At 41.1% G+C, this 22,124-nt stretch overlaps 88 non-coding genes across 88 annotated transcripts; all 88 read left to right on the top strand.

Moving 5' to 3' along the window:
- Positions 1 to 59: 59 nt before the first annotated feature.
- On the top strand, positions 60 to 131 carry TRNAC-GCA (transfer RNA cysteine (anticodon GCA)). Its single transcript has one exon. It is a non-coding gene; the product is annotated as a tRNA-Cys (tRNA).
- A 78-nt stretch (positions 132 to 209) lies between these two features.
- TRNAC-GCA (transfer RNA cysteine (anticodon GCA)) lies at positions 210 to 281 on the top strand. Its single transcript has one exon. It is a non-coding gene; the product is annotated as a tRNA-Cys (tRNA).
- Positions 282 to 357: 76 nt separating this feature from the next.
- Positions 358 to 429, top strand: TRNAC-GCA (transfer RNA cysteine (anticodon GCA)). Its single transcript has one exon. It is a non-coding gene; the product is annotated as a tRNA-Cys (tRNA).
- Positions 430 to 506: 77 nt separating this feature from the next.
- Positions 507 to 578, top strand: TRNAC-GCA (transfer RNA cysteine (anticodon GCA)). Its single transcript has one exon. It is a non-coding gene; the product is annotated as a tRNA-Cys (tRNA).
- Positions 579 to 654: 76 nt separating this feature from the next.
- On the top strand, positions 655 to 726 carry TRNAC-GCA (transfer RNA cysteine (anticodon GCA)). The gene has a single exon. It is a non-coding gene; the product is annotated as a tRNA-Cys (tRNA).
- Positions 727 to 952: 226 nt separating this feature from the next.
- On the top strand, positions 953 to 1,026 carry TRNAC-GCA (transfer RNA cysteine (anticodon GCA)). Its single transcript has one exon. It is a non-coding gene; the product is annotated as a tRNA-Cys (tRNA).
- Positions 1,027 to 1,248: 222 nt separating this feature from the next.
- TRNAC-GCA (transfer RNA cysteine (anticodon GCA)) lies at positions 1,249 to 1,320 on the top strand. The gene has a single exon. It is a non-coding gene; the product is annotated as a tRNA-Cys (tRNA).
- A 77-nt stretch (positions 1,321 to 1,397) lies between these two features.
- On the top strand, positions 1,398 to 1,469 carry TRNAC-GCA (transfer RNA cysteine (anticodon GCA)). Its single transcript has one exon. It is a non-coding gene; the product is annotated as a tRNA-Cys (tRNA).
- Positions 1,470 to 1,696: 227 nt separating this feature from the next.
- On the top strand, positions 1,697 to 1,768 carry TRNAC-GCA (transfer RNA cysteine (anticodon GCA)). Its single transcript has one exon. It is a non-coding gene; the product is annotated as a tRNA-Cys (tRNA).
- A 226-nt stretch (positions 1,769 to 1,994) lies between these two features.
- TRNAC-GCA (transfer RNA cysteine (anticodon GCA)) lies at positions 1,995 to 2,066 on the top strand. Its single transcript has one exon. It is a non-coding gene; the product is annotated as a tRNA-Cys (tRNA).
- A 76-nt stretch (positions 2,067 to 2,142) lies between these two features.
- Positions 2,143 to 2,214, top strand: TRNAC-GCA (transfer RNA cysteine (anticodon GCA)). The gene has a single exon. It is a non-coding gene; the product is annotated as a tRNA-Cys (tRNA).
- Positions 2,215 to 2,438: 224 nt separating this feature from the next.
- TRNAC-GCA (transfer RNA cysteine (anticodon GCA)) lies at positions 2,439 to 2,510 on the top strand. The gene has a single exon. It is a non-coding gene; the product is annotated as a tRNA-Cys (tRNA).
- A 76-nt stretch (positions 2,511 to 2,586) lies between these two features.
- TRNAC-GCA (transfer RNA cysteine (anticodon GCA)) lies at positions 2,587 to 2,658 on the top strand. The gene has a single exon. It is a non-coding gene; the product is annotated as a tRNA-Cys (tRNA).
- A 76-nt stretch (positions 2,659 to 2,734) lies between these two features.
- TRNAC-GCA (transfer RNA cysteine (anticodon GCA)) lies at positions 2,735 to 2,806 on the top strand. Its single transcript has one exon. It is a non-coding gene; the product is annotated as a tRNA-Cys (tRNA).
- Positions 2,807 to 2,883: 77 nt separating this feature from the next.
- TRNAC-GCA (transfer RNA cysteine (anticodon GCA)) lies at positions 2,884 to 2,955 on the top strand. Its single transcript has one exon. It is a non-coding gene; the product is annotated as a tRNA-Cys (tRNA).
- A 76-nt stretch (positions 2,956 to 3,031) lies between these two features.
- TRNAC-GCA (transfer RNA cysteine (anticodon GCA)) lies at positions 3,032 to 3,103 on the top strand. Its single transcript has one exon. It is a non-coding gene; the product is annotated as a tRNA-Cys (tRNA).
- Positions 3,104 to 3,329: 226 nt separating this feature from the next.
- Positions 3,330 to 3,401, top strand: TRNAC-GCA (transfer RNA cysteine (anticodon GCA)). Its single transcript has one exon. It is a non-coding gene; the product is annotated as a tRNA-Cys (tRNA).
- Positions 3,402 to 3,775: 374 nt separating this feature from the next.
- Positions 3,776 to 3,847, top strand: TRNAC-GCA (transfer RNA cysteine (anticodon GCA)). The gene has a single exon. It is a non-coding gene; the product is annotated as a tRNA-Cys (tRNA).
- A 76-nt stretch (positions 3,848 to 3,923) lies between these two features.
- TRNAC-GCA (transfer RNA cysteine (anticodon GCA)) lies at positions 3,924 to 3,995 on the top strand. Its single transcript has one exon. It is a non-coding gene; the product is annotated as a tRNA-Cys (tRNA).
- Positions 3,996 to 4,072: 77 nt separating this feature from the next.
- On the top strand, positions 4,073 to 4,144 carry TRNAC-GCA (transfer RNA cysteine (anticodon GCA)). Its single transcript has one exon. It is a non-coding gene; the product is annotated as a tRNA-Cys (tRNA).
- A 77-nt stretch (positions 4,145 to 4,221) lies between these two features.
- Positions 4,222 to 4,293, top strand: TRNAC-GCA (transfer RNA cysteine (anticodon GCA)). The gene has a single exon. It is a non-coding gene; the product is annotated as a tRNA-Cys (tRNA).
- A 78-nt stretch (positions 4,294 to 4,371) lies between these two features.
- Positions 4,372 to 4,443, top strand: TRNAC-GCA (transfer RNA cysteine (anticodon GCA)). The gene has a single exon. It is a non-coding gene; the product is annotated as a tRNA-Cys (tRNA).
- A 226-nt stretch (positions 4,444 to 4,669) lies between these two features.
- Positions 4,670 to 4,741, top strand: TRNAC-GCA (transfer RNA cysteine (anticodon GCA)). Its single transcript has one exon. It is a non-coding gene; the product is annotated as a tRNA-Cys (tRNA).
- Positions 4,742 to 5,261: 520 nt separating this feature from the next.
- Positions 5,262 to 5,333, top strand: TRNAC-GCA (transfer RNA cysteine (anticodon GCA)). The gene has a single exon. It is a non-coding gene; the product is annotated as a tRNA-Cys (tRNA).
- Positions 5,334 to 5,410: 77 nt separating this feature from the next.
- Positions 5,411 to 5,482, top strand: TRNAC-GCA (transfer RNA cysteine (anticodon GCA)). Its single transcript has one exon. It is a non-coding gene; the product is annotated as a tRNA-Cys (tRNA).
- A 77-nt stretch (positions 5,483 to 5,559) lies between these two features.
- TRNAC-GCA (transfer RNA cysteine (anticodon GCA)) lies at positions 5,560 to 5,631 on the top strand. The gene has a single exon. It is a non-coding gene; the product is annotated as a tRNA-Cys (tRNA).
- A 77-nt stretch (positions 5,632 to 5,708) lies between these two features.
- TRNAC-GCA (transfer RNA cysteine (anticodon GCA)) lies at positions 5,709 to 5,780 on the top strand. Its single transcript has one exon. It is a non-coding gene; the product is annotated as a tRNA-Cys (tRNA).
- Positions 5,781 to 6,006: 226 nt separating this feature from the next.
- On the top strand, positions 6,007 to 6,078 carry TRNAC-GCA (transfer RNA cysteine (anticodon GCA)). The gene has a single exon. It is a non-coding gene; the product is annotated as a tRNA-Cys (tRNA).
- A 376-nt stretch (positions 6,079 to 6,454) lies between these two features.
- Positions 6,455 to 6,526, top strand: TRNAC-GCA (transfer RNA cysteine (anticodon GCA)). The gene has a single exon. It is a non-coding gene; the product is annotated as a tRNA-Cys (tRNA).
- Positions 6,527 to 6,900: 374 nt separating this feature from the next.
- Positions 6,901 to 6,972, top strand: TRNAC-GCA (transfer RNA cysteine (anticodon GCA)). The gene has a single exon. It is a non-coding gene; the product is annotated as a tRNA-Cys (tRNA).
- Positions 6,973 to 7,048: 76 nt separating this feature from the next.
- Positions 7,049 to 7,120, top strand: TRNAC-GCA (transfer RNA cysteine (anticodon GCA)). Its single transcript has one exon. It is a non-coding gene; the product is annotated as a tRNA-Cys (tRNA).
- A 77-nt stretch (positions 7,121 to 7,197) lies between these two features.
- TRNAC-GCA (transfer RNA cysteine (anticodon GCA)) lies at positions 7,198 to 7,269 on the top strand. Its single transcript has one exon. It is a non-coding gene; the product is annotated as a tRNA-Cys (tRNA).
- Positions 7,270 to 7,346: 77 nt separating this feature from the next.
- Positions 7,347 to 7,418, top strand: TRNAC-GCA (transfer RNA cysteine (anticodon GCA)). The gene has a single exon. It is a non-coding gene; the product is annotated as a tRNA-Cys (tRNA).
- Positions 7,419 to 7,496: 78 nt separating this feature from the next.
- On the top strand, positions 7,497 to 7,568 carry TRNAC-GCA (transfer RNA cysteine (anticodon GCA)). The gene has a single exon. It is a non-coding gene; the product is annotated as a tRNA-Cys (tRNA).
- A 76-nt stretch (positions 7,569 to 7,644) lies between these two features.
- Positions 7,645 to 7,716, top strand: TRNAC-GCA (transfer RNA cysteine (anticodon GCA)). The gene has a single exon. It is a non-coding gene; the product is annotated as a tRNA-Cys (tRNA).
- A 226-nt stretch (positions 7,717 to 7,942) lies between these two features.
- TRNAC-GCA (transfer RNA cysteine (anticodon GCA)) lies at positions 7,943 to 8,014 on the top strand. The gene has a single exon. It is a non-coding gene; the product is annotated as a tRNA-Cys (tRNA).
- Positions 8,015 to 8,534: 520 nt separating this feature from the next.
- Positions 8,535 to 8,606, top strand: TRNAC-GCA (transfer RNA cysteine (anticodon GCA)). The gene has a single exon. It is a non-coding gene; the product is annotated as a tRNA-Cys (tRNA).
- A 77-nt stretch (positions 8,607 to 8,683) lies between these two features.
- Positions 8,684 to 8,755, top strand: TRNAC-GCA (transfer RNA cysteine (anticodon GCA)). The gene has a single exon. It is a non-coding gene; the product is annotated as a tRNA-Cys (tRNA).
- Positions 8,756 to 8,832: 77 nt separating this feature from the next.
- On the top strand, positions 8,833 to 8,904 carry TRNAC-GCA (transfer RNA cysteine (anticodon GCA)). Its single transcript has one exon. It is a non-coding gene; the product is annotated as a tRNA-Cys (tRNA).
- A 77-nt stretch (positions 8,905 to 8,981) lies between these two features.
- Positions 8,982 to 9,053, top strand: TRNAC-GCA (transfer RNA cysteine (anticodon GCA)). Its single transcript has one exon. It is a non-coding gene; the product is annotated as a tRNA-Cys (tRNA).
- Positions 9,054 to 9,279: 226 nt separating this feature from the next.
- TRNAC-GCA (transfer RNA cysteine (anticodon GCA)) lies at positions 9,280 to 9,351 on the top strand. The gene has a single exon. It is a non-coding gene; the product is annotated as a tRNA-Cys (tRNA).
- A 376-nt stretch (positions 9,352 to 9,727) lies between these two features.
- On the top strand, positions 9,728 to 9,799 carry TRNAC-GCA (transfer RNA cysteine (anticodon GCA)). The gene has a single exon. It is a non-coding gene; the product is annotated as a tRNA-Cys (tRNA).
- A 374-nt stretch (positions 9,800 to 10,173) lies between these two features.
- On the top strand, positions 10,174 to 10,245 carry TRNAC-GCA (transfer RNA cysteine (anticodon GCA)). The gene has a single exon. It is a non-coding gene; the product is annotated as a tRNA-Cys (tRNA).
- Positions 10,246 to 10,321: 76 nt separating this feature from the next.
- Positions 10,322 to 10,393, top strand: TRNAC-GCA (transfer RNA cysteine (anticodon GCA)). Its single transcript has one exon. It is a non-coding gene; the product is annotated as a tRNA-Cys (tRNA).
- A 77-nt stretch (positions 10,394 to 10,470) lies between these two features.
- On the top strand, positions 10,471 to 10,542 carry TRNAC-GCA (transfer RNA cysteine (anticodon GCA)). Its single transcript has one exon. It is a non-coding gene; the product is annotated as a tRNA-Cys (tRNA).
- A 77-nt stretch (positions 10,543 to 10,619) lies between these two features.
- TRNAC-GCA (transfer RNA cysteine (anticodon GCA)) lies at positions 10,620 to 10,691 on the top strand. The gene has a single exon. It is a non-coding gene; the product is annotated as a tRNA-Cys (tRNA).
- A 78-nt stretch (positions 10,692 to 10,769) lies between these two features.
- On the top strand, positions 10,770 to 10,841 carry TRNAC-GCA (transfer RNA cysteine (anticodon GCA)). Its single transcript has one exon. It is a non-coding gene; the product is annotated as a tRNA-Cys (tRNA).
- A 76-nt stretch (positions 10,842 to 10,917) lies between these two features.
- Positions 10,918 to 10,989, top strand: TRNAC-GCA (transfer RNA cysteine (anticodon GCA)). Its single transcript has one exon. It is a non-coding gene; the product is annotated as a tRNA-Cys (tRNA).
- A 374-nt stretch (positions 10,990 to 11,363) lies between these two features.
- Positions 11,364 to 11,435, top strand: TRNAC-GCA (transfer RNA cysteine (anticodon GCA)). The gene has a single exon. It is a non-coding gene; the product is annotated as a tRNA-Cys (tRNA).
- A 77-nt stretch (positions 11,436 to 11,512) lies between these two features.
- On the top strand, positions 11,513 to 11,584 carry TRNAC-GCA (transfer RNA cysteine (anticodon GCA)). The gene has a single exon. It is a non-coding gene; the product is annotated as a tRNA-Cys (tRNA).
- Positions 11,585 to 11,661: 77 nt separating this feature from the next.
- On the top strand, positions 11,662 to 11,733 carry TRNAC-GCA (transfer RNA cysteine (anticodon GCA)). The gene has a single exon. It is a non-coding gene; the product is annotated as a tRNA-Cys (tRNA).
- A 78-nt stretch (positions 11,734 to 11,811) lies between these two features.
- Positions 11,812 to 11,883, top strand: TRNAC-GCA (transfer RNA cysteine (anticodon GCA)). Its single transcript has one exon. It is a non-coding gene; the product is annotated as a tRNA-Cys (tRNA).
- A 76-nt stretch (positions 11,884 to 11,959) lies between these two features.
- On the top strand, positions 11,960 to 12,031 carry TRNAC-GCA (transfer RNA cysteine (anticodon GCA)). The gene has a single exon. It is a non-coding gene; the product is annotated as a tRNA-Cys (tRNA).
- Positions 12,032 to 12,257: 226 nt separating this feature from the next.
- TRNAC-GCA (transfer RNA cysteine (anticodon GCA)) lies at positions 12,258 to 12,329 on the top strand. Its single transcript has one exon. It is a non-coding gene; the product is annotated as a tRNA-Cys (tRNA).
- A 1,894-nt stretch (positions 12,330 to 14,223) lies between these two features.
- Positions 14,224 to 14,295, top strand: TRNAC-GCA (transfer RNA cysteine (anticodon GCA)). Its single transcript has one exon. It is a non-coding gene; the product is annotated as a tRNA-Cys (tRNA).
- Positions 14,296 to 14,371: 76 nt separating this feature from the next.
- On the top strand, positions 14,372 to 14,442 carry TRNAC-GCA (transfer RNA cysteine (anticodon GCA)). Its single transcript has one exon. It is a non-coding gene; the product is annotated as a tRNA-Cys (tRNA).
- A 77-nt stretch (positions 14,443 to 14,519) lies between these two features.
- TRNAC-GCA (transfer RNA cysteine (anticodon GCA)) lies at positions 14,520 to 14,591 on the top strand. Its single transcript has one exon. It is a non-coding gene; the product is annotated as a tRNA-Cys (tRNA).
- A 77-nt stretch (positions 14,592 to 14,668) lies between these two features.
- On the top strand, positions 14,669 to 14,740 carry TRNAC-GCA (transfer RNA cysteine (anticodon GCA)). The gene has a single exon. It is a non-coding gene; the product is annotated as a tRNA-Cys (tRNA).
- A 78-nt stretch (positions 14,741 to 14,818) lies between these two features.
- TRNAC-GCA (transfer RNA cysteine (anticodon GCA)) lies at positions 14,819 to 14,890 on the top strand. The gene has a single exon. It is a non-coding gene; the product is annotated as a tRNA-Cys (tRNA).
- Positions 14,891 to 15,116: 226 nt separating this feature from the next.
- On the top strand, positions 15,117 to 15,188 carry TRNAC-GCA (transfer RNA cysteine (anticodon GCA)). The gene has a single exon. It is a non-coding gene; the product is annotated as a tRNA-Cys (tRNA).
- A 226-nt stretch (positions 15,189 to 15,414) lies between these two features.
- TRNAC-GCA (transfer RNA cysteine (anticodon GCA)) lies at positions 15,415 to 15,486 on the top strand. The gene has a single exon. It is a non-coding gene; the product is annotated as a tRNA-Cys (tRNA).
- Positions 15,487 to 15,711: 225 nt separating this feature from the next.
- On the top strand, positions 15,712 to 15,783 carry TRNAC-GCA (transfer RNA cysteine (anticodon GCA)). Its single transcript has one exon. It is a non-coding gene; the product is annotated as a tRNA-Cys (tRNA).
- Positions 15,784 to 15,859: 76 nt separating this feature from the next.
- TRNAC-GCA (transfer RNA cysteine (anticodon GCA)) lies at positions 15,860 to 15,931 on the top strand. The gene has a single exon. It is a non-coding gene; the product is annotated as a tRNA-Cys (tRNA).
- Positions 15,932 to 16,008: 77 nt separating this feature from the next.
- On the top strand, positions 16,009 to 16,080 carry TRNAC-GCA (transfer RNA cysteine (anticodon GCA)). Its single transcript has one exon. It is a non-coding gene; the product is annotated as a tRNA-Cys (tRNA).
- A 77-nt stretch (positions 16,081 to 16,157) lies between these two features.
- Positions 16,158 to 16,229, top strand: TRNAC-GCA (transfer RNA cysteine (anticodon GCA)). Its single transcript has one exon. It is a non-coding gene; the product is annotated as a tRNA-Cys (tRNA).
- Positions 16,230 to 16,306: 77 nt separating this feature from the next.
- Positions 16,307 to 16,378, top strand: TRNAC-GCA (transfer RNA cysteine (anticodon GCA)). The gene has a single exon. It is a non-coding gene; the product is annotated as a tRNA-Cys (tRNA).
- Positions 16,379 to 16,455: 77 nt separating this feature from the next.
- Positions 16,456 to 16,527, top strand: TRNAC-GCA (transfer RNA cysteine (anticodon GCA)). The gene has a single exon. It is a non-coding gene; the product is annotated as a tRNA-Cys (tRNA).
- A 77-nt stretch (positions 16,528 to 16,604) lies between these two features.
- On the top strand, positions 16,605 to 16,676 carry TRNAC-GCA (transfer RNA cysteine (anticodon GCA)). The gene has a single exon. It is a non-coding gene; the product is annotated as a tRNA-Cys (tRNA).
- Positions 16,677 to 16,753: 77 nt separating this feature from the next.
- On the top strand, positions 16,754 to 16,827 carry TRNAC-GCA (transfer RNA cysteine (anticodon GCA)). Its single transcript has one exon. It is a non-coding gene; the product is annotated as a tRNA-Cys (tRNA).
- Positions 16,828 to 17,051: 224 nt separating this feature from the next.
- Positions 17,052 to 17,123, top strand: TRNAC-GCA (transfer RNA cysteine (anticodon GCA)). The gene has a single exon. It is a non-coding gene; the product is annotated as a tRNA-Cys (tRNA).
- Positions 17,124 to 17,830: 707 nt separating this feature from the next.
- Positions 17,831 to 17,902, top strand: TRNAC-GCA (transfer RNA cysteine (anticodon GCA)). The gene has a single exon. It is a non-coding gene; the product is annotated as a tRNA-Cys (tRNA).
- Positions 17,903 to 17,979: 77 nt separating this feature from the next.
- Positions 17,980 to 18,051, top strand: TRNAC-GCA (transfer RNA cysteine (anticodon GCA)). Its single transcript has one exon. It is a non-coding gene; the product is annotated as a tRNA-Cys (tRNA).
- Positions 18,052 to 18,127: 76 nt separating this feature from the next.
- Positions 18,128 to 18,199, top strand: TRNAC-GCA (transfer RNA cysteine (anticodon GCA)). The gene has a single exon. It is a non-coding gene; the product is annotated as a tRNA-Cys (tRNA).
- Positions 18,200 to 18,276: 77 nt separating this feature from the next.
- TRNAC-GCA (transfer RNA cysteine (anticodon GCA)) lies at positions 18,277 to 18,348 on the top strand. The gene has a single exon. It is a non-coding gene; the product is annotated as a tRNA-Cys (tRNA).
- Positions 18,349 to 18,426: 78 nt separating this feature from the next.
- On the top strand, positions 18,427 to 18,498 carry TRNAY-GUA (transfer RNA tyrosine (anticodon GUA)). Its single transcript has one exon. It is a non-coding gene; the product is annotated as a tRNA-Tyr (tRNA).
- Positions 18,499 to 18,574: 76 nt separating this feature from the next.
- On the top strand, positions 18,575 to 18,646 carry TRNAC-GCA (transfer RNA cysteine (anticodon GCA)). The gene has a single exon. It is a non-coding gene; the product is annotated as a tRNA-Cys (tRNA).
- Positions 18,647 to 18,720: 74 nt separating this feature from the next.
- Positions 18,721 to 18,792, top strand: TRNAC-GCA (transfer RNA cysteine (anticodon GCA)). The gene has a single exon. It is a non-coding gene; the product is annotated as a tRNA-Cys (tRNA).
- Positions 18,793 to 18,868: 76 nt separating this feature from the next.
- Positions 18,869 to 18,940, top strand: TRNAY-GUA (transfer RNA tyrosine (anticodon GUA)). Its single transcript has one exon. It is a non-coding gene; the product is annotated as a tRNA-Tyr (tRNA).
- Positions 18,941 to 19,163: 223 nt separating this feature from the next.
- Positions 19,164 to 19,235, top strand: TRNAC-GCA (transfer RNA cysteine (anticodon GCA)). Its single transcript has one exon. It is a non-coding gene; the product is annotated as a tRNA-Cys (tRNA).
- Positions 19,236 to 19,311: 76 nt separating this feature from the next.
- TRNAC-GCA (transfer RNA cysteine (anticodon GCA)) lies at positions 19,312 to 19,383 on the top strand. Its single transcript has one exon. It is a non-coding gene; the product is annotated as a tRNA-Cys (tRNA).
- A 77-nt stretch (positions 19,384 to 19,460) lies between these two features.
- Positions 19,461 to 19,532, top strand: TRNAC-GCA (transfer RNA cysteine (anticodon GCA)). Its single transcript has one exon. It is a non-coding gene; the product is annotated as a tRNA-Cys (tRNA).
- Positions 19,533 to 19,609: 77 nt separating this feature from the next.
- On the top strand, positions 19,610 to 19,681 carry TRNAC-GCA (transfer RNA cysteine (anticodon GCA)). Its single transcript has one exon. It is a non-coding gene; the product is annotated as a tRNA-Cys (tRNA).
- Positions 19,682 to 19,757: 76 nt separating this feature from the next.
- Positions 19,758 to 19,829, top strand: TRNAS-GGA (transfer RNA serine (anticodon GGA)). The gene has a single exon. It is a non-coding gene; the product is annotated as a tRNA-Ser (tRNA).
- A 77-nt stretch (positions 19,830 to 19,906) lies between these two features.
- On the top strand, positions 19,907 to 19,978 carry TRNAC-GCA (transfer RNA cysteine (anticodon GCA)). Its single transcript has one exon. It is a non-coding gene; the product is annotated as a tRNA-Cys (tRNA).
- Positions 19,979 to 20,055: 77 nt separating this feature from the next.
- Positions 20,056 to 20,127, top strand: TRNAC-GCA (transfer RNA cysteine (anticodon GCA)). Its single transcript has one exon. It is a non-coding gene; the product is annotated as a tRNA-Cys (tRNA).
- Positions 20,128 to 20,352: 225 nt separating this feature from the next.
- Positions 20,353 to 20,424, top strand: TRNAC-GCA (transfer RNA cysteine (anticodon GCA)). Its single transcript has one exon. It is a non-coding gene; the product is annotated as a tRNA-Cys (tRNA).
- Positions 20,425 to 20,501: 77 nt separating this feature from the next.
- On the top strand, positions 20,502 to 20,573 carry TRNAC-GCA (transfer RNA cysteine (anticodon GCA)). The gene has a single exon. It is a non-coding gene; the product is annotated as a tRNA-Cys (tRNA).
- A 77-nt stretch (positions 20,574 to 20,650) lies between these two features.
- TRNAC-GCA (transfer RNA cysteine (anticodon GCA)) lies at positions 20,651 to 20,722 on the top strand. The gene has a single exon. It is a non-coding gene; the product is annotated as a tRNA-Cys (tRNA).
- Positions 20,723 to 22,124: the final 1,402 nt, after the last annotated feature.

Here is a 22,124-nt window from a genome sequence, read left to right as displayed (position 1 = left end):
TATAACATTTTCCAATGACTAAAAAAACTATCGAAAAGAACGTCAACAATTGTATACAAGGGGGAATAGCTCAGTGGTAGAGCATTCGACTGCAGATCGAGAGGTCCTTGGTTCAAACCCGAGTTCCCCCTCATAGGCAGTTCGTTTTGTATAATATTTTCCAATGACTAAAAAAAACTATCGAAAAAAACGTCAGCATCTGTATACAAGGGGGAATAGCTCAGTGGTAGAGCATTCGACTGCAGATCGAGAGGTCCTTGGTTCAAACCCGAGTTCCCCCTCATAGGCAGTTCGTTTTGTATAATATTTTCCAATGACAAAAAAACTATCGAAAAGAACGTCAACATGTGTATACAAGGGGGAATATCTCAGTGGTAGAGCATTCGACTGCAGATCGTGAGGTACTTGGTTCAAACCCGAGTTCCCCCACATAGGCAGTTCGTTTTGTATAATATTTTCCAATTACTAAAAAAACTATCGAAAACAACGTCATCACACGTTAACATGGGGGAATAGCTCAGTAATAGAGCATTCGACTGCAGATCGAGAGGTCCTTGGTTCAAACCCGAGTTCCCCCTCATAGGCAGTTCGTTTTGTATAATATTTTCCAATGACAAAAAAAATATCGAAAAGAACGTCAACATGTGTATACAAGGGGGAATATCTCAGTGGTAGAGCATTCGACTGCAGATCGTGAGGTACTTGGTTCAAACCCGAGTTCCCCCACATAGGCAGTTCGTTTTGTATAATATTTTCCAATTACTAAAAAAACTATCGAAAACAACGTCATCACATGTTAACATGGGGGAATAGCTCAGTAATAGAGCATTCGACTGCAGATCGAGAGGTCTTTGGTTCAAACCCGAAATTCCCCTCATAGGCAGTTCGTTTTGTTTAATATTTTCCAATTACTAAAAAAACTATCGAAAACAACGTCATCACGTGTTAACATGGGGGAATAGCTCAGTGGTAGAGCATTCGACTGCAGATCGAGAGGTCCTTGGTTCAAACCCGAGTTCCCATTCATAGGCAGTTCGCTTTGTATAATATTTTCCAATTACTAAAAAAACTATCGAAAAGAACGTCAACAACTGTATACAAGGGGCAATAGCTCAGCGGTAGAGCATTCGGCTGCAGATCGAGGGGTACTTGGTTCAAACCCGAGTTCCCCCTCATAGGCAGTTGGTTTTTTTAATATTATCCAACTACTAAAAAAACTATCGAAAACAACGTCCTCACGTGTAACATGGGGGAATAGCTCAGTGGTAGAGCATTCGACTGCAGATCGAGAGGTCCTAGGTTTAAAACCGAGTTCCCCCTCATAGGCAGTTCGTTTTGTATAATATTTTCCAATTACTTAATAAACTATCGAAAACAACGTCATCACATGTTAACATGGGGGAATAGCTCAGTGGTAGAGCATTCGACTGCAGATCGAGAGGTCCTTGGTTCAAACCCGAGTTCCCCCTCATAGGCAGTTCACTTTGTATAATATTTTCTAATTACTAAAAAAACTATCGAAAAGAACGTCAACAACTGCATACAAGGGGCAATAGCTCAGCGGTAGAGCATTCGACTGCAGATCGAAAGGTCGTTGATTCAAATCCGAGCGCCTTCTCATAGGCAGTTCATTTCGTATAATGTTTTCCAATTACTAAAAAAACTATCGAAAACAACGTCATCGAGTGTTAACGTTGGGGGAATAGCTCAGCAGGAGAGCATTCGACTGCAGATCGAGAGGTTCTTGGTTCAAACCCGAGTTCCCCCTCATAGGCAGTTTGTTATGCATAATATTTTCCAATGACTAAAAAAAACTATCGAAAAAAACGTCAGCATCTGTATACAAGGGGGAATAGCTCAGTGGTAGAGCATTCGACTTCAGATCGAGAGGTCCTTGGTTCAAACCCGAGTTCCCCCTCATAGGCAGTTCGTTTTGTATAATATTTTCCAATGACCAAAAAACTATCGAAAAGAACGTCAACATCTGTATACAAGGGGGAATAGCTCAGTGGTAGAGCATTCGACTGCAGATTGAGAGGTCCTTGGTTCAAACCCGAGTTCCCCCTTCCATATAGTTCCTTTAGGTTTTATATTTTCCAATGATTAAAAAATATCGAAAACAACGTCAACAGCTGCATACACGGGGGAATAGCTCAGTGGTAGAGCATTAGACTGCAGATCGAGAGGTCCTTGGTTCAAACCCAAGTTCCCCCTCATAAGCAGTTCGTTTTGTATAATATTTTCCAATGACTAAAAAAACTATCGAAATGAACGTCAACAGCTGTATAAGGGGGAATAGCTCAGTGGTCGAGCATTCGACTGCAGATCGAGACGTCCTTGGTTCAAACCCGAATTCCCACTCATAGGCAGTTCTTTTTGTATAATATTTTCCAATTACTTAAAAAACTATCGAAAAGAGCGTCAATATTTGTATACAAGGGGGAATAGCTCAGTGGTAGAGCATTTGACTGCATTTCAAGAGGTCCTTGGTTCAAACCCGAGTTCCCCCTCATAGGCAGTTCGTTTTGTATAATATTTTCCAATGACAAAAAAACTATCGAAAAGAACGTCAACATCTGAATACAAGGGGGAATAGCTCAGTGGTAGAGCATTAGACTGCAGATCGAGAGGTCCTTGGTTCAAACCCAAGTTCCCCCTCATAAGCAGTTCGTTTTGTATAATATTTTCCAATGACTAAAAAACTATCGAAAAGAACGTCAACATCTGAATACAAGGGGGAATAGCTCAGCGGTAGAGCATTCGACTGCAGATCGAGGGGTCCTTGGTTCAAACCCGAGTTCCCCCTCATAAGCAGATCGTTTTTTATAATATTTTCCAATTACTAAAAAAACTATCGAAAACAACGTAATCACATGTTAACATGGGGGAATAGCTCAGTGGTAGAGCATTCGACTGCAGATCGAGAGGTCCTTGGTTCAAACCCGAGTTCCCCCTCATAGGCAGTTCGTTTTGTATAATATTTTCCAATGACAAAAAAACTATCGAAAATAACGGCAACATCTGTATACAAGGGGGAATATCTCAGTGGTAGAGCATTCGACTGCAGATCGAGAGGTCCTTGGTTCAAACCCGAGTTCCCCCTCATAGGCAGTTCGTTTTGTATAATATTTTCCAACGACAAAAAAACTATCGAAAAGAACGTCAACATCTGTTTACAAGGGGGAATAGTACAGTGGTAGAGCATTCGACTGCAGATCGTGAGGTACTTGGTTCAAACCCGAGTTCCCCCTCATAGGCAGTTCGTTTTGTATAATATTTTCCAATGACTAAAAAAAACTATCGAAAAAAACGTCAGCATCTGTATACAAGGGGGAATAGCTCAGTGGTAGAGCATTCGACTGCAGATCGAGAGGTCCTTGGTTCAAACCCGAGTTCCCCCTCATAGGCAGTTCGTTTTGTATAATATTTTCCAACGACAAAAAAACTATCGAAAAGAACGTCAACATCTGTATTCAAGGGGGAATAGTACAGTGGTAGAGCATTCGACTGCAGATCGTGAGGTACTTGGTTCAAACCCGAGTTCCCCCTCATAGGCAGTTCGTTTTGTATAATATTTTCCAATGACTAAATAAACTATCGAAAAGAACGTCAACATCTGTACACAAGGAGGAATATCTCAGTGTTAGAGCATTTGACTGCAGATCGAGAGGTAATTGGTTCAAACCCGAGTTCCCCCACATAGGCAGTTCGTTTTGTATAATATTTTCCAATTACTAAAAAAACTATCGAAAACAACGTAATCACATGTTAACATGGGGGAATAGCTCAGTGGTAGAGCATTTGACTGCAGATCGAGAGATCCTTGGTTCAAACCCGAGTTCCCCCTCATAGGCAGTTCGTTTTGTATAATATTTTCCAATGACTAAAAAAACAATCGAAAACACGTCATCACGTATTATCATGGGGGAGTAGCTCAGTGGTAGAGCATTCGACTGCAGTTCGAGAGGTCCTTGGTTCAAACCCGAGGTCCCCCTCATAGGCAGTTCGTTTTGTATAATATTTTCCAATTACTTAAAAAACTATCGAAAACAACGTCATCACGTGTTAACATGGGGGAATAGCTCAGTGGTAGAGCATTCGACTGCAGATCGAGAGGTCCTTGGTTCAAACCCGAGTTCCCCCTCATAGGCAGTTCGTTTTGTATAACATTTTCCAATGACTAAAAAAACTATCGAAAAGAACGTCAACAATTGTATACAAGGGGAAATAGCTCAGTGGTAGAGCATTCGACTGCAGATCGAGAGGTCCTTGGTTCAAACCCGAGTTCCCCCTCATAGGCAGTTCGTTTTGTGTAATATTTTCCAATGACTAAAAAAAACTATCGAAAAAAACGTCAGCATTTGTATACAAGGGGGAATAGCTCAGTGGTAGAGCATTCGACTGCAGATCGAGAGGTCCTTGGTTCAAACCCGAGTTCCCCCTCATAGGCAGTTCGTTTTGTATAATATTTTCCAACGACAAAAAAACTATCGAAAAGAACGTCAACATCTGTATACAAGGGGGAATAGTACAGTGGTAGAGCATTCGACTGCAGATCGTGAGGTACTTGGTTCAAACCCGAGTTCCCCCTCATAGGCAGTTCGTTTTTTATAATATTTTCCAATGACTAAAAAAAACTATCGAAAAAAACGTCAGCATCTGTATACAAGGGGGAATAGCTCAGTGGTAGAGCATTCGACTGCAGATCGAGAGGTCCTTGGTTCAAACCCGAGTTCCCCCTCATAGGCAGTTCGTTTTGTATAATATTTTCCAACGACATAAAAACTATCGAAAAGAACGTCAACATCTGTATACAAGGGGGAATAGTACAGTGGTAGAGCATTCGACTGCAGATCGTGAGATACTTGGTTCAAACCCGAGTTCCCCCTCATAGGCAGTTCGTTTTGTATAATATTTTCCAACGACAAAAAAACTATCGAAAAGAACGTCAACATCTGTATACAAGGGGGAATAGTACAGTGGTAGAGCATTCGACTGCAGATCGTGAGGTACTTGGTTCAAACCCGAGTTCCCCCTCATAGGCAGTTCGTTTTGTATAATATTTTCCAATGACTAAATAAACTATCGAAAAGAACGTCAACATCTGTACACAAGGAGGAATATCTCAGTGTTAGAGCATTTGACTGCAGATCGAGAGGTACTTGGTTCAAACCCGAGTTCCCCCTCATAGGCAGTTGGTTTTTTTAATATTATCCAACTACTAAAAAAACTATCGAAAACAACGTCCTCACGTGTAACATGGGGGAATAGCTCAGTGGTAGAGCATTCGACTGCAGATCGAGAGGTCCTTGGTTTAAAACCGAGTTCCCCCTCATAGGCAGTTCGTTTTGTATAATATTTTCCAATTACTTAATAAACTATCGAAAACAACGTCATCACATGTTAACATGGGGGAATAGCTCCGTGGTAGAGCATTCGACTGCAGATCGAGAGGTCCTTGGTTCAAACCCGAGTTCCCCCTCATAGGTATTTCGCTTTGTATAATATTTTCCAATTACTAAAAAAAATATGGAAAAGAACGTAAACAACTGTATACAAGGGGCAATAGCTCAGTGGTAGAGCATTCGACTGCAGATCGAGAGGTCCTTGGTTCAAACCCGAGTTCCCCCTCATAGGCAGTTCGCTTTGTATAATATTTTCCAATTACTAAAAAAACTATCGAAAACAACGTCAACAAGTGTTAACATGGGGGAATAGCTCAGTGGTAGAGCATTCGACTGCAGATCGAGAGGTCCTTGGTTCAAACCCGAGTTCCCCCTCATAGGCAGTTCACTTTGTATAATATTTTCTAATTCCTAAAAAAACTATCGAAAAGAACGTCAACAACTGCATACAAGGGGCAATAGCTCAGCGGTAGAGCATTCGACTGCAGATCGAAAGGTCGTTTATTCAAACCCGAGCGCCTTCTCATAGGCAGTTCATTTTGTATAATGTTTTCCAATTACAAAAAAAGCTATCGAAAACAACGTCATCAAGTGTTAACGTGGGGGAATAGCTCAGCGGGAGAGCATTCGACTGCAGATCAAGAGGTTCTTGGTTCAAACCCGAGTTCCCCCTCATAGGCAGTTTGTTATGCATAATATTTTCCAATGACTAAAAAAAACTATCGAAAAAAATGTCAGCATCTGTATACAAGGGGGAATAGTACAGTGGTAGAGCATTCGACTGCAGATCGTGAGGTACTTGGTTCAAACCCGAGTTCCCCCTCATAGGCAGTTCGTTTTGTATAATATTTTCCAATGACTAAATAAACTATCGAAAAGAACGTCAACATCTGTACACAAGGAGGAATATCTCAGTGTTAGAGCATTTGACTGCAGATCGAGAGGTACTTGGTTCAAACCCGAGTTCCCCCACATAGGCAGTTCGTTTTGTATAATATTTTCCAATTACTAAAAAAACTATCGAAAACAACGTAATCACTTGTTAACATGGGGGAATAGCTCAGTGGTAGAGCATTTGACTGCAGATCGAGAGATCCTTGGTTCAAACCCGAGTTCCCCCTCATAGGCAGTTCGTTTTGTATAATATTTTCCAACGACAAAAAAACTATCGAAAAGAACGTCAACATCTGTATACAAGGGGGAATAGTACAGAGGTAGAGCATTCGACTGCAGATCGTGAGGTACTTGGTTCAAACCCGAGTTCCCCCTCATAGGCAGTTCGTTTTGTATAATATTTTCCAATGACTAAATAAACTATCGAAAAGAACGTCAACACCTGTACACAAGGAGGAATATCTCAGTGTTAGAGCATTTGACTGCAGATCGAGAGGTACTTGGTTCAAACCCGAGTTCCCCCACATAGGCAGTTCGTTTTGTATAATATTTTCCAATTACTAAAAAAACTATCGAAAACAACGTAATCACATGTTAACATGGGGGAATAGCTCAGTGGTAGAGCATTTGACTGCAGATCGAGAGATCCTTGGTTCAAACCCGAGTTCCCCCTCATAGGCAGTTCGTTTTGTATAATATTTTCCAATGACTAAAAAAACAATCGAAAACACGTCATCACGTATTAACATGGGGGAATAGCTCAGTGGTAGAGCATTCGACTGCAGGTCGAGAGGTCCTTGGTTCAAACCCGAGTACCCCCTCATAGGCAGTTCGTTTTGTATAATATTTTCCAATTACTTAAAAAACTATCGAAAACAACGTCATCACTGGTTAACATGGGGGAATAGCTCAGTGGTAGAGCATTCGACTGCAGATCGAGAGGTCCTTGGTTCAAACCCGAGTTCCCCCTCATAGGCAGTTCGTTTTGTATAACATTTTCCAATGACTAAAAAAACTATCGAAAAGAACGTCAACAATTGTATACAAGGGGAAATAGCTCAGTGGTAGAGCATTCGACTGCAGATCGAGAGGTCCTTGGTTCAAACCCGAGTTCCCCCTCATAGGCAGTTCGTTTTGTGTAATATTTTCCAATGACTAAAAAAAACTATCGAAAAAAACGTCAGCATTTGTATACAAGGGGGAATAGCTCAGTGGTAGAGCATTCGACTGCAGATCGAGAGGTCCTTGGTTCAAACCCGAGTTCCCCCTCATAGGCAGTTCGTTTTGTATAATATTTTCCAACGACAAAAAAACTATCGAAAAAAACGTCAGCATTTGTATACAAGGGGGAATAGCTCAGTGGTAGAGCATTCGACTGCAGATCGAGAGGTCCTTGGTTCAAACCCGAGTTCCCCCTCATAGGCAGTTCGTTTTGTATAATATTTTCCAACGACAAAAAAACTATCGAAAAGAACGTCAACATCTGTATACAAGGGGGAATAGTACAGTGGTAGAGCATTCGACTGCAGATCGTGAGGTACTTGGTTCAAACCCGAGTTCCCCCTCATAGGCAGTTCGTTTTTTATAATATTTTCCAATGACTAAAAAAAACTATCGAAAAAAACGTCAGCATCTGTATACAAGGGGGAATAGCTCAGTGGTAGAGCATTCGACTGCAGATCGAGAGGTCCTTGGTTCAAACCCGAGTTCCCCCTCATAGGCAGTTCGTTTTGTATAATATTTTCCAACGACATAAAAACTATCGAAAAGAACGTCAACATCTGTATACAAGGGGGAATAGTACAGTGGTAGAGCATTCGACTGCAGATCGTGAGATACTTGGTTCAAACCCGAGTTCCCCCTCATAGGCAGTTCGTTTTGTATAATATTTTCCAACGACAAAAAAACTATCGAAAAGAACGTCAACATCTGTATACAAGGGGGAATAGTACAGTGGTAGAGCATTCGACTGCAGATCGTGAGGTACTTGGTTCAAACCCGAGTTCCCCCTCATAGGCAGTTCGTTTTGTATAATATTTTCCAATGACTAAATAAACTATCGAAAAGAACGTCAACATCTGTACACAAGGAGGAATATCTCAGTGTTAGAGCATTTGACTGCAGATCGAGAGGTACTTGGTTCAAACCCGAGTTCCCCCTCATAGGCAGTTGGTTTTTTTAATATTATCCAACTACTAAAAAAACTATCGAAAACAACGTCCTTACGTGTAACATGGGGGAATAGCTCAGTGGTAGAGCATTCGACTGCAGATCGAGAGGTCCTTGGTTTAAAACCGAGTTCCCCCTCATAGGCAGTTCGTTTTGTATAATATTTTCCAATTACTTAATAAACTATCGAAAACAACGTCATCACATGTTAACATGGGGGAATAGCTCCGTGGTAGAGCATTCGACTGCAGATCGAGAGGTCCTTGGTTCAAACCCGAGTTCCCCCTCATAGGTATTTCGCTTTGTATAATATTTTCCAATTACTAAAAAAAATATGGAAAAGAACGTAAACAACTGTATACAAGGGGCAATAGCTCAGTGGTAGAGCATTCGACTGCAGATCGAGAGGTCCTTGGTTCAAACCCGAGTTCCCCCTCATAGGCAGTTCGCTTTGTATAATATTTTCCAATTACTAAAAAAACTATCGAAAACAACGTCAACAAGTGTTAACATGGGGGAATAGCTCAGTGGTAGAGCATTCGACTGCAGATCGAGAGGTCCTTGGTTCAAACCCGAGTTCCCCCTCATAGGCAGTTCACTTTGTATAATATTTTCTAATTCCTAAAAAAACTATCGAAAAGAACGTCAACAACTGCATACAAGGGGCAATAGCTCAGCGGTAGAGCATTCGACTGCAGATCGAAAGGTCGTTTATTCAAACCCGAGCGCCTTCTCATAGGCAGTTCATTTTGTATAATGTTTTCCAATTACAAAAAAAGCTATCGAAAACAACGTCATCAAGTGTTAACGTGGGGGAATAGCTCAGCGGGAGAGCATTCGACTGCAGATCAAGAGGTTCTTGGTTCAAACCCGAGTTCCCCCTCATAGGCAGTTTGTTATGCATAATATTTTCCAATGACTAAAAAAAACTATCGAAAAAAATGTCAGCATCTGTATACAAGGGGGAATAGTACAGTGGTAGAGCATTCGACTGCAGATCGTGAGGTACTTGGTTCAAACCCGAGTTCCCCCTCATAGGCAGTTCGTTTTGTATAATATTTTCCAATGACTAAATAAACTATCGAAAAGAACGTCAACATCTGTACACAAGGAGGAATATCTCAGTGTTAGAGCATTTGACTGCAGATCGAGAGGTACTTGGTTCAAACCCGAGTTCCCCCACATAGGCAGTTCGTTTTGTATAATATTTTCCAATTACTAAAAAAACTATCGAAAACAACGTAATCACTTGTTAACATGGGGGAATAGCTCAGTGGTAGAGCATTTGACTGCAGATCGAGAGATCCTTGGTTCAAACCCGAGTTCCCCCTCATAGGCAGTTCGTTTTGTATAATATTTTCCAACGACAAAAAAACTATCGAAAAGAACGTCAACATCTGTATACAAGGGGGAATAGTACAGAGGTAGAGCATTCGACTGCAGATCGTGAGGTACTTGGTTCAAACCCGAGTTCCCCCTCATAGGCAGTTCGTTTTGTATAATATTTTCCAATGACTAAATAAACTATCGAAAAGAACGTCAACACCTGTACACAAGGAGGAATATCTCAGTGTTAGAGCATTTGACTGCAGATCGAGAGGTACTTGGTTCAAACCCGAGTTCCCCCACATAGGCAGTTCGTTTTGTATAATATTTTCCAATTACTAAAAAAACTATCGAAAACAACGTAATCACATGTTAACATGGGGGAATAGCTCAGTGGTAGAGCATTTGACTGCAGATCGAGAGATCCTTGGTTCAAACCCGAGTTCCCCCTCATAGGCAGTTCGTTTTGTATAATATTTTCCAATGACTAAAAAAACAATCGAAAACACGTCATCACGTATTAACATGGGGGAATAGCTCAGTGGTAGAGCATTCGACTGCAGGTCGAGAGGTCCTTGGTTCAAACCCGAGTACCCCCTCATAGGCAGTTCGTTTTGTATAATATTTTCCAATTACTTAAAAAACTATCGAAAACAACGTCATCACTGGTTAACATGGGGGAATAGCTCAGTGGTAGAGCATTCGACTGCAGATCGAGAGGTCCTTGGTTCAAACCCGAGTTCCCCCTCATAGGCAGTTCGTTTTGTATAACATTTTCCAATGACTAAAAAAACTATCGAAAAGAACGTCAACAATTGTATACAAGGGGAAATAGCTCAGTGGTAGAGCATTCGACTGCAGATCGAGAGGTCCTTGGTTCAAACCCGAGTTCCCCCTCATAGGCAGTTCGTTTTGTGTAATATTTTCCAATGACTAAAAAATACTATCGAAAAAAACGTCAGCATTTGTATACAAGGGGGAATAGCTCAGTGGTAGAGCATTCGACTGCAGATCGAGAGGTCCTTGGTTCAAACCCGAGTTCCCCCTCATAGGCAGTTCGTTTTGTATAATATTTTCCAATGACAAAAAAACTATCGAAAAGAACGTCAACATCTGTATACAAGGGGGAATATCTCAGTGGTAGAGCATTCGACTGCAGATCGAGAGGTCCTTGGTTCAAACCCGAGTTCCCCCTCATAGGCAGTTCGTTTTGTATAATATTTTCCAACGACAAAAAAACTATCGAAAAGAACGTCAACATCTGCATACAAGGGGGAATAGTACAGTGGTAGAGCATTCGACTGCAGATCGTGAGGTACTTGGTTCAAACCCGAGTTCCCCCTCATAGGCAGTTCGTTTTGTATAATATTTTCCAATGACTAAATAAACTATCGAAAAGAACGTCAACATCTGTACACAAGGAGGAATATCTCAGTGTTAGAGCATTTGACTGCAGATCGAGAGGTACTTGGTTCAAACCCGAGTTCTCCCACATAGGCAGTTCGTTTTGTATAATATTTTCCAATTACTAAAAAAACTATCGAAAACAACGTAATCACATGTTAACATGGGGGAATAGCTCAGTGGTAGAGCATTCGACTGCAGGTCGAGAGGTCCTTGGTTCAAACCCGAGGTCCCCCTCATAGGCAGTTCGTTTTGTATAATATTTTCCAATTACTTAAAAAACTATCGAAAACAACGTCATCACGTGTTAACATGGGGGAATAGCTCAGTGGTAGAGCATTCGACTGCAGATCGAGAGGTCCTTGGTTCAAACCCGAGTTCCCCCTCATAGGCAGTTCGTTTTGTATAACATTTTCCAATGACTAAAAAAACTATCGAAAAGAACGTCAACAATTGTATACAAGGGGAAATAGCTCAGTGGTAGAGCATTCGACTGCAGATCGAGAGGTCCTTGGTTCAAACCCGAGTTCCCCCTCATAGGCAGTTCGTTTTGTGTAATATTTTCCAATGACTAAAAAAAACTATCGAAAAAAACGTCAGCATTTGTATAGAAGGGGGAATAGCTCAGTGGTAGAGCATTCGACTGCAGATCGAGAGGTCCTTGGTTCAAACCCGAGTTCCCCCTCATAGGCAGTTCGTTTTGTATAATATTTTCCAATGACAAAAAAACTATCGAAAAGAACGTCAACATCTGTATACAAGGGGGAATATCTCAGTGGTAGAGCATTCGACTGCAGATCGTGAGGTACTTGGTTCAAACCCGAGTTCCCCCACATAGGCAGTTCGTTTTGTATAATATTTTCCAATTACTAAAAAAACTATCGAAAACAACGTCATCACATGTTAACATGGGGGAATAGCTCAGTAATAGAGCATTCGACTGCAGATCGAGAGGTCTTTGGTTCAAACCCGAAATTCCCCTCATAGGCAGTTCGTTTTGTTTAATATTTTCCAATTACTTCAAAAACTATCGAAAACAACGTCATCACGTGTTAACATGGGGGAATATCTCAGTGGTAGAGCATTCGACTGCAGATCGTGAGGTACTTGGTTCAAACCCGAGTTCCCCCACATAGGCAGTTCGTTTTGTATAATATTTTCCAATTACTAAAAAAACCATCGAAAACGACGTCCTCACGTGTTAACATGGGGGAATAGCTCAGTGGTAGAGCATTCGACTTCAGATCGAGAGGAGTTGCGTTCGAGCTTTTGGAGAGTGCAGGTCGTTCGATTTTGCACTCCGTGTTTTCGTCGCGCTAAGCCTAAGTGGGGTATTTTGCCAATTTATTTTTCTTTCGGTTATTATTCGTGCATTTAATTCAATAGTTGTTAATTTATTAATTTGGTAATCCCTCCTGGGTGTTTCTACCCAGGATGGACGCATTCAAAAGATCGGTTTTTATTGATTTTAAACGAAATCTACCAAGTTTTGAAGTTGTGTCTACGGCGGTGATTGCGAACTTTGGTCTGGATTGTGTTTCTGCTTTAGTTGTCTGTGATGAGGGTGGTTACATTCTCACCTTGAAGACTTTGGCCGATGTCGAGGGCGTTATAGATTCGGGCTTGGATATTGATGGTGAGATATATGAAATTTCAAGCGTTTCTGCGAAGACTGTGACTGTCGCCTTTTCGGACTTACCTGAGTTTGTGACTGATGAAGCCGTTTTATCCAAATTAACGTCGCTTGGCTGTGAAATCAAGGGTCCGCTTGTTTGGCATAAAAAGGCATCATTCTATTGCGGACTTCGTACCGTTCGTGTTACCTTACCTGAGAGTCTGTCATCATTACCATATCGCTTACGAGTTGCCGATGCTGTTGGTCGAGAGAAGTTTTACGCTGTCCGACATGATTCTCAGTTGAAAATTTGTAATAAGTGTTATTCTCCTGACCATATTTATCGCCATTGTCCTGATTTCAAGTGCTTTAAGTGCCAGAAGCAGGGACATGTTGTTCGGGAGTGTCCTTTATGGCCCCGGATGGCATTCCGCGATTTAGAAGCGGCGTCGGGCGGTGGTGGTGACGGTGAAGCGATGGTCGTCGATCCTGCCTCAGTCGCTATTCCTCAAGGTTCTCCGGTCCGGGCCGGTAGTGGTGAATCTTCCATCGTCGATGCCGGTGTCAAGTCTGATCCGCGTCGGAGTGCTAAGCATTCGCTGTCGTCAAGCGATGGCGATGTCGGTAAGAAGCTGTCTTCTTCTTCTGGCTCTGCTACGAAAGTTCAAAGGGTTCCCGTTGCTATGCGTCTGCTCCCTTTCAAGGGTCATCGCCGGCCTGAGTGGTGGCCTAAGGAGGTTGCTTGGCCGCCATCTTCAGAGAACGAATATTTTGCTCGGGTGTGTCGGTATCAGGGTCAGCCTGTTACCAGTCCTCTGTATAAGGACTTTGTGATCCCGGATGATTACGGTTTCAACGTATAAGTTACAAATTAATGGTGATGGATTTTCTTAATGTTTTGCGGCCTTTTCTGTGTTCTGTCGGTTCTAAGCCTTTGCTTCTCATTTTCAATAAGGAGTTTTTTTTTTCGTTAATTTATTTCTTCTTAATCGTCTTTAATGCTGTTTATTATCTAATTTAGCCTATTTTTGTTCATGAATTCTTTCTACAACATGTACTGCCTAATAGTGTTTGATACGTTGCTTAATTTTTTTATTTCTCATTATTGTTTAATCAATATTATCTAATCGTTTTTCTTTCTTTATCGCTGTTCATTTTCGCGACCGATTTTTCAAATGTTACTTCGTATTTTTTTCTTGTTCTATTATCTTGTTGCATTTCGCTTTTTGTACCATACACGCGTCGTGTATTTTTTTAATGATATAATTAAAAAAAAAAAAAAAGCATTCGACTGCAGATCGAGAGATCCTTGGTTCAAACCCGAGTTCCCCCTCATAGGCAGTTCGTTTTGTATAATATTTTCCAATTACTTAAAAAACTATCGAAAACAACGTCATCTCATGTTAACATGGGGGAATAGCTCAGTGGTAGAGCATTCGACTGCAGTTCGAGAGGTCCTTGGTTCAAACCCGAGTTCCCCCTCATAGGCAGTTCGTTTTGTTTAATATTTTCCAATGACTAAAAAAACAATCGAAAACACGTCATCAGGTGTTAACATGGGGGAATAGCTCAGTGGTAGAGCATTCGACTGCAGGTCGAGAGCCCTTGGTTCAAACCCGAGGTCCCCCTCATAGGCAGTTCGTTTTGTATAATATTTTCCAATTACTTAAAAAACTATCGAAAACAACGTCATCACGTGTTAACATGGGGGAATAGCTCAGTGGTAGAGCATTCGACTGCAGATCGAGAGGTCCTTGGTTCAAACCCGAGTTCCCCCTCATAGGCAGTTCGTTTTGTATAACATTTTCCAATGACTAAAAAAACTATCGAAAAGAACGTCAACAATTGTATACAAGGGGGAATAGCTCAGTGGTAGAGCATTCGACTGCAGATCGAGAGAACCTTGGTTCAAACCCGAGTTCCCCCTCATAGGCAGTTCGTTTTGTGTAATATTTTCCAATGACTAAAAAAAACTATCGAAAAAAACGTCAACATCTGTATACAAGGGGGAATATCTCAGTGGTAGAGCATTCGACTGCAGATCGTGAGGTACTTGGTTCAAACCCGAGTTCCCCCACATAGGCAGTTCGTTTTGTATAATATTTTCCAATTACTAAAAAAACTATCGAAAACAACGTCATCACATGTTAACATGGGGGAATAGCTCAGTAATAGAGCATTCGACTGCAGATCGAGAGGTCTTTGGTTCAAACCCGAAATTCCCCTCATAGGCAGTTCGTTTTGTTTAATATTTTCCAATTACTTCAAAAACTATCGAAAACAACGTCATCACGTGTTAACATGGGGGAATATCTCAGTGGTAGAGCATTCGACTGCAGATCGTGAGGTACTTGGTTCAAACCCGAGTTCCCCCACATAGGCAGTTCGTTTTGTATAATATTTTCCAATTACTAAAAAAACTATCGAAAACAACGTCATCACATGTTAACATGGGGGAATAGCTCAGTAATAGAGCATTCGACTGCAGATCGAGAGGTCTTTGGTTCAAACCCGAAATTCCCCTCATAGGCAGTTCGTTTTGTTTAATATTTTCCAATTACTTCAAAAACTATCGAAAACAACGTCATCACGTGTTAACATGGGGGAATATCTCAGTGGTAGAGCATTCGACTGCAGATCGTGAGGTACTTGGTTCAAACCCGAGTTCCCCCACATAGGCAGTTCGTTTTGTATAATATTTTCCAATTACTAAAAAAACTATCGAAAACAACGTCATCTCATGTTAACATGGGGAATAGCTCAGTAATAGAGCATTCGACTGCAGATCGAGAGGTCTTTGGTTCAAACCCGAAATTCCCCTCATAGGCAGTTCGTTTTGTTTAATATTTTCCAATTACTAAAAAAACTTTCGAAAAGAACGTCAACAACTGTATACAAGGGGCAATAGCTCAGCGGTAGAGCATTCGACTGCAGATCGAGGGGTACTTGGTTCAAACCCGAGTTCCCCCTCATAGGCAGTTGGTTTTTATAATATTTTCCAATTACTAAAAAAACTATCGAAAACAACGTCCTCACGTGTTAACATGGGGGAATTGCTCAGTGGTAGAGCATTCGACTGCAGATCGAGAGGTCCTTGGTTCAAACCCGAGTTCCCCCTCATAGGCATTTCGTTTTGTATAATATTTTCCAATTACTTAAAAAACTATCGAAAACAACGTCATCACATGTTAACATGGGGGAATAGCTCAGTGGTAGAGCATTCGACTGCAGATCGAGAGGTCCTTGGTTCAAACCCGAGTTCCCCCTCATAGGCAGTTCTTTTTGTATAATATTTTCCAACTACTAAAAAAACTATCGAAAAGAATGTCAACAACTGTATACAAGGGGGAATAGCTCAGTGGTCGAGCATTCGACTGCAGATCGAGAGGTCCTTGGTTCAACCCCGAATTCCCCCTCATAGGCAGTTCGCTTTGTATAATATTTTCCAACTACTAAAAAAACTATCAAAAAGAACGTCAACAACTGTATACAAGGGGGAATAGCTCAGTGGTAGAGCATTCGACTGCAGATCGAGAGGTCCTTGGTTCAACCCCGAGTTCCCCCTCATAGGCAGTTCGTTTTGTATAATATTTTCCATTTACTTAAAAAACTATCGAAAAGAACGTCAGCAACTGTATACAAGGGGGAATAGCTCAGTGGTAGAGCATTCGACTGCAGATCGAGAGGTCCTTGGTTCAAACCCGAGTTCCCCCTCATAGGCAGTTCGCTTTGTATAATATTTTCCAATTACAAAAAAAACTATCGAAAACAACGTCATCACGTGTTAACATGGGGGAATAGCTCAGTGGTAGAGCATTCGACTGCAGATCGAGAGGTCCTTGGTTGAAACCCGAGTTCCCCCTCATAGGCAGTTCGTTTAGTATAATATTTTCCAATGACTAAAAAAACTATCGAAAAGAACGTCATTATCTTTACACAAGGGGGAATAGCTCAGTGGAAGAGCATTCGACTGCAGATCGAGAGGTCGTTGGATCAAACCCGAGTTCCCTATCATAGGCAGTTCGTTTCGTATAATATTTTCCAATGACTAATAAAACTATCGAAAACCACGTCATCACGTGTTAACACGGTAGAACAGCTCAGTGGTAGAGCATTCGACTGCAGATCGCGAGGTCCTTGGTTCAAACCCGGGTTCCCCCTCATAGGCAGTTCGTTTTGTATAATATTTTCCAATGACTAAAAAAACTATCGAAAACAACGTCATCACGTGTCAACATGGGGGAATAGCTCAGTGGTAGAGCATTTTACTGCAGATCGAGCGGTCTTTGGTTCAAACCCGAGTTCCCCCTCATAGGCAGTTCGTTTTGTATAATATTTTCCAATTACTAAAAAAACTATCGAAAACAACGTCAACACGTGTTAACATGGGGGAATAGCTCAGTGGTCGAGCATTCACCTGCAGATCGAGAGGTCCTTGGTTCAAACCCTAGTTTCCCCCTCATAGGCAGTTCGTTTCGTATAATATTTTCCAAAGACCAAAAAAAACTATCGAAAAGAACGTCAACATGTGTACACAAGGGGGAATAGCTTAGTGGTAGAGCTTTCGACTGCAGCCGGGAGTAGTGGCTCACTCCTGTAATCCCAGGCGTCCGGGAGGCAGAGTTTGTGGATGGCCGTGTGAGGACGACCACCAATCCCCCAACGGGTGGCCGGCACACTTCCGCCATGGGTGTCCCCACCCCTGTCCCCAAGTATCCCCCCGTTGGCGTGGCTGTTACACATATCTCGCCCTGATTAATCAGTTATTGAGTGCTGGTGTCTAAGGCCTTGGGTCGACACCGATGTGTGGATGTCAAAAAAAAAAAAAAAAAAAAAAAAACTCGGACTGAAAACAAGTTAAAAGAAGTTTATTTAAAAAAAAAAAAAAAAGCTTTCGACTGCAGATCGAGAGGTCCTTGGTTCAAACCCGAATTCCCACTCATAGGCAGTTCTTTTTGTATAATATTTTCCAATGACTAAAAAAACTATCGAAAAGAACGTCAACATATGTACACAAGGGGGAATAGCTCAGTGGTAGAGCATTCGACTGCAGATCGAAAGGTCCTTGGTTCAAACCCGAGTTCCCTCTCATAGGCAGTTCGTATTGTATAATATTTTCCAATTACTTAAATAACTATCGAAAAGAGCGTCAACATTTGTATACAAGGGGGAATAGCTCAGTGGTAGAGCATTCGACTGCATTTCAAGAGGTCCTTGGTTCAAACCCGAGTTCCCCCTCATAGGCAGTTCGTTTTGTATAATATTTTCCAATGACAAAAAAACTATCGAAAAGAACGTCAACATCTGTATACAAGGGGGAATAGCTCAGTGGTAGAGCATTCGACTGCAGATCGAGATATCCTTGGTTCAAACCCGAGTTCCCCCTTCCACATAGTTCCTTTAGGTTTTATATTTTCCAATGATTAAAAAAATATCGAAAACAACGTCAACATCGGAAAAAAAGGGGGAATAGCTCAGTGGTAGAGCATTCGACTGCAGATTGAGAGGTCCTTGGTTCAAACCCGAGTACCCCCTTCCACATAGTTCCTTTAGGTTTTAAATTTTCTAATGATAAAAAAAAATATCGAAAACAACGTCAACATCTGTGTACATGGGGGAATAGCTCAGTGGTAGAGCATTCGACTGTAAATTGAGAGGTCCTTGGTTCAAACCCGAGTTCCCCCTTCCAGGCAGTTCTTCGGTTTAATATTTTCCAACTACTAAAAAAACTATCAAAAAGAACGTCAACAACTGTATACAAGGGGGAATAGCTCAGTGGTAGAGCATTCGACTGCAGATCGAGATATCCTTGGTTCAAACGCGAGTTCCCCCTTCCACATAGTTCCTTTAGGTTTTATATTTTCCAATGATTAAAAAAATATCGAAAACAACGTCAACATAATAAAAGGGGGAATAGCTCAGTGGTAGAGCATTCGATTGCAGATCGAGAGGTCCTTGGTTCAAACCCGAGTGTCCCCTTCCACACAGTTCCTTTAGGTTTTATATTTTCCAATGAATAAAAAATATCGAAAACAACGTTAACATCTGAAAACAAGGGGGAATAGCTCAGTGGTAGAGCATTCGACTGTAGATTAAGAGGTCCTTGGTTCAAACCCGAGTTCCCCCTTCCACATAGTTCCTTTAGGTTTTCTATTTTCCAATGATTAAAAAATATCGAAAACAACGTCAACAATTGTGTACAAGGGGGTATAGCTCAGTTGTAGAGCATTCGACTGCAGATCGAGATATCCTTGGTTCAAACGCGAGTTCCCCCTTCCACATAGTTCCTTTAGGTTTTATATTTTCCAATGATTAAAAAAATATCGAAAACAACGTCTACATAAAAAAAAGGGGGAATAGCTCAGTGGTAGAGCATTCGACTGCAGATCGAGAGGTCCTTGGTTCAAACCCGAGTGTCCCCTTCCACACAGTTCCTTTAGGTTTTATATTTTCCAATGAATAAAAAATATCGAAAACAACGTCAACATCTGTGTACATGGGGGAATAGCTCAGTGGTAGAGCATTCGACTGCAGATGGAGAGGTCCTTGGTTCAAACCCGAGTTCCCCCTTCCCCATGGTTCCTTTAGGTTTTATATTTTCCAATGATTAAAAAAATATCGAAAACAACGTCAACATTTGTATACATGGGGGAATAGTTCAGTGGTAGAGCATTCGACTGCAGATCGAGAGGTCCTTGGTTCAAACCCGAGTTCCCCCTTCCACACAGTTCCTTTAGGTTTTATATTTTCCAATGATTAAAAAAATATCGAAAACAACGTCAACATCTGTATACATGGGGGAATAGCTCAGTGGTAGAGCATTCGACTGCAGATCGAGAGGTCCTTGGTTCAAACCCGAATTCCCCCTTCCGCTTAGTTCCTTTAGGTTTTATATTTTCCAATGATTAAAAAATATCGAAAACAACGTCAACATCGGCAAAAAAGGGGGAATAGCTCAGTGGTAGAGCATTCGACTGGAGATCGAGGGGTCCTTAGTTCAAACCCGAGTTCCCCCTTCCACATAGTTCCTTTAAGTTTTATATTTTCCAATGATTAAAAAAATATCGAAAACAACGTCAACATCGGCAAAAAAGGGGGAATAGCTCAGTGGTAGAGCATTCGACTGCAGATCGAGAGGTCCTTGGTTCAAACCCGAGTTCCCCCTTCCACATAGTTCCTTTAGGTTTTATATTTTCCAATGATTAAAAAAATATCGAAAACAACGTCAACATCTGTATACATGGGGGAATAGCTCAGTGGTAGAGCATTCGACTGCAGATCGAGAGGTCCATGGTTCAAACCCGAGTTCCCCCTTCCACATAGTTCCTTTAGGTTTTATATTTTCCAATGATTAAAAAAATATCGAAAACAACGTCAACATCTGTATACATGGGGGAATAGCTCAGTGGTAGAGCATTCGACTGCAGATCGAGAGGTCTTTGGATCAAACCGGAGTACCCCCTTCCACATAGTTCCTTTAGGTTTTATATTTTCCAATTATTAAAAAATATCGAAAACAACGTCAACAACTGTATACACGGGGAAATAGCTCAGTTGTAGAGCATTCGATTGCAGATCGAGAAGTCCTTGGTTCAAACCCGAGTTCCCCCTTCCACATAGTTCCTTTAAGTTTTATATTTTCCAATGATTAAAAAAATATCCAAAACAACGTCAACATCTGTATACATGGGGGAATAGCTCAGTGGTAGAGCATTCGACTGCAGATCGTGAGGTCCTTGGTTCAAACCCGAGTTCCCCCTTCCACATGGTTCCTTTAGGTTTTTTATATTCCAATGATTAAAAAAATATCGAAAACAACGTCAACGTCTGTATACATGGGGGAATAGCTCAGTGGTAGAGCATTCGACTGCAGATCGAGAAGTCCTTCGTTCAAACCCGAGTTCCCCCTTCTAGGCAGTGCATTTTCTTTAATATTTTCCAATGACTAATAAACTATCGAAAATTACGTAAACACGCTCTTACATGAGGGAATAGTTCAGTGGTAGAGCATGCGACTGGAGGGAGACCTGTTCAGCACGCTTCAAAATTACAGTGTTAGATTAAGGATAAAGGTAAATATTAACTTGGGCTACTAAATTCATTTACCTGTCCCGGACATAGAATGTCCATCGGTTTGCAAATGACCTTGACTGAACTTAATAGAACGGCCATCCAAGATTTGTCCGTGCATTTAATTAATTGTTTCGACCTAAATATCAAATTAACTTATCCCGAATATGTTTAAACTGTCGTCGAGTTAATGCTGAATCGGAAGAGAAAAATCATCATATCTTATAAAGTTAGTGTAATGTTGATAAATACGAGTTAAAACAATAATGTTTATGTCTCAAATTTGAAAATAGCTATCTGCAGAAACGGAGGGGATGTTTATTATTATAAATTTTAGCAACCCAATCAATAGGTTATCTTTATTTGGAAAAAAATAACTTTTACTGTTGACTGTTGAGAGTTTAAAGGGCTGGGTACTCCCCTTAATAGGAACTTTTCCGGATGACGTCACGCCGTATCTTTGGCTAAGTCCCTATCGGTGTAAATAGGGGAGTTAGCAACATTTCTGCGCCCACGGTGGTTAGATGGATTTTTTAGTGTTGTAAGTCGGAAAATGACCGAGGTTTTTTTTACGGAATATTTTCCGTATTTAATTAACAACTCTAGATTTTTTTTAGGATGGCCTTTTAGTAATTGGAGATATAAATTTCCACTCTAATCCTAATACCTTTACACTGCACGTTTTACGGAAAGGGGGAAGACAATTTCCGAATTTTTCCCTTTCCGACGGCAGCAGGCGCTAAAGGGTCTAACCAATGAAAACTGTACACAAGAAGATGCACGACTTCTGACGGGTTGCGTTGTCCTTGTGTGGGGAGCTGTGTTTGTTGCTCCTAGGTTCAAATAGACTGTCGGCGGCGATATCTCGGGCACCGTTACCTATCATTTACAAGGACGGAGTTCTCAGCCCTTAGCCTTGTCATACATATACAATTCCGTTACTTATATTTTATAAACTTGAGAATTGTCGTAGAAGAGTAATGAAAATGTTTTGAGAAATTATCTTTATTTAAAGTCCGAGTTTTTTTGTGTTTTGGGTCAAAATGAGTACAATACCAAACAATGCCAGTAATTGTTACAACCTCTCCTAAAACAGAGGAATACATATTTTTCATCCATTACAAACATTTCGGAGATATATTAACTTTATTTACAAGTTTCTATATTTATTGACTACAGTATGGTCTACCAAGCGTTTGCCAATTAAAACAAACTTAATTTAAATATATATATATTTTTTA

The sequence above is a fragment of the Leiobunum rupestre genome, chromosome 3 (assembly GCF_980474605.1).
Source record: "Leiobunum rupestre chromosome 3, qqLeiRupe1.1.hap1, whole genome shotgun sequence".
In the NCBI taxonomy this organism is placed as follows: Eukaryota; Metazoa; Arthropoda; class Arachnida; order Opiliones; family Sclerosomatidae; genus Leiobunum; species Leiobunum rupestre.
The sequence above is the reverse complement of the archived record's forward strand: the minus strand, read 5'-3'. Positions and strand labels throughout refer to the sequence as shown.